This window comes from Eubalaena glacialis, chromosome 2 (genome assembly GCF_028564815.1).
Source record: "Eubalaena glacialis isolate mEubGla1 chromosome 2, mEubGla1.1.hap2.+ XY, whole genome shotgun sequence".
NCBI classification, from domain to species: domain Eukaryota; kingdom Metazoa; phylum Chordata; class Mammalia; order Artiodactyla; family Balaenidae; genus Eubalaena; species Eubalaena glacialis.
In genome coordinates this window covers 192,435,855-192,437,600 of record NC_083717.1, presented here as the reverse complement: position 1 = coordinate 192,437,600, position 1,746 = coordinate 192,435,855, and the positions used below count along the sequence as shown (strand labels likewise).

The 1,746-nt window shown below is 51.7% G+C and overlaps 1 pseudogene; it reads left to right on the top strand.

Moving 5' to 3' along the window:
- LOC133086120 (U6 spliceosomal RNA) lies at nucleotides 1-97 on the top strand (annotated as a pseudogene).
- The last annotated feature ends 1,649 nt before the right edge of the window (nucleotides 98-1,746 follow it).

Here is a 1,746-nt window from a genome sequence, read left to right as displayed (position 1 = left end):
TAAATAAATTTATTAAAAAAAAATTGGAAGTTTACAGAGAAGGTGAGCATGATCCTGCACAAGGGGGACACAAATTCATGAAGTGTTCTGAATTTTTACAACAGTGTGAGTGTACTTAATACCACAGAACCGTACACTTGGAAGTGGACGGGGTGGTAGATTTTACAGTATGTGTATTTAACCACAATTTTAAGAAAAAAAACTTATCAGGAGTAGTTTAAACAGTGCTCGCCTTCTTCTCTTTGTATAACTTAGGATATGGAATGAGCATCTTTTCTCTGCCGTGGTGAACCGTCATCGTCTTTTCTAGGTCTGGACCAGCCTCCAACGTGACCTTTGCACGCTCAGTGATTTGAAGCGTCTCTGAGTTCCTTTACCGCAAAGGTTTTTGCCGGCACCACTTCCTCGGCGTCTTCCTCCTTCTCGTCCCTCCCCAGGTCCCTCAGCCACACACCTCCAGCCCTGGCGCAGCGGCAGAGCCTGCACCCCCACCCTCCCCGTCCTCCTTTCCTTCTAGGACCGTCACCCTTCACTCCAATTGCACTGCCAGCTCTATTAGTGTTTTTGGTACCTTTCCTGCACTTCCATCTTTTGGGCAATTCCCTGTGTCAGTGATGCATTTTTGTAACACATTAAGTGGGTTTATCACAGAAGGCAACACAACTACACACTTTGCTGGCTGTGTAGGAACTGAGTAGCAGGTGTGCGGTGAACAACGACTTTTTTTTTTTTTTAATTTTTAAAATTTTTGGCCGTGTTGGGTCTTCGTTGTTGTGTGCAGGCTTTCTGTAGTTGCGGCAAGCGGGGGCCTACTCTTCACTGCGGTGCGCGGGCTTCTCATTGCAGTGGCTTCTCTTGTTGCGGAGCACGGACTCTAGGCTTGCGGGCTTCAGTAGTTGTGGCTCGCGGGCTCTAGAGCGCAGGCTCAGTAGTTGTGGCGCACGGGCTTAGTTGCTCCGCGGCATGTGGGATCTTCCCAGACCAGGGCTCGAACCCGTGTCCCCTGCATTGGCAGGCGGATTCTTAACCACTGCATCCACCAGGGAAGCCCTGACCGACAACTTTGAAAGCAGCGCCATGATGGGTTGTGGGTCTGAGGCGCACCTGCTGGTGATTTGCAGACTGAATAGCTTGCAGCACAGTTTGTACTTGACGCAGTTACTCACGTAACACATCGAGGTAACTGATATTTGAACCGTGTTGGGGACTGGTGTTATTTAACTAGACCACAGTAATTAAAATCTGTGCACATCGGAACTGTGCAAAGCAGGGACCACCTACATTGCCACTTTCCCTCCGTCTTCCTGCTCCTTCTCCCCCTGCAAGCAGGAGCCAGCCTGGGTCCCTTGCCCTAGGATTGAAAGCAGAAGGTGTCTGTGCGTCTTTCAGATTTTGGTTTTTGCCAGAAGTCCTAGCCCTTAGGAAAACAAAGATGTAAGGAAAAGGAAGGAAGAACTGGAGTCTCCCTTGTGGGCAAAACTGTCCTGGAGAAGCAGGGGGCGATGAGGTATCCTGGGCCACGGGAAGATTCCCTGGCCTGCGGTGGGAAGGCAGGTGACAAGGTCCCGGGCCTGCTGCCCGCCAGCCCCCAGACAGCAATGCAGGTTGTGCACCCAGGTGGTAGGACTCCAGGCAGGCTGGCCAAAGTGGCCCTCGAGGCTGGGGACAGCACTGTGGCATGGGACCCGGAGCCTGCAGTACCGGTGTGGATAAATGATGAGTGGCCAGCAGGTCCCCACTCTCCCC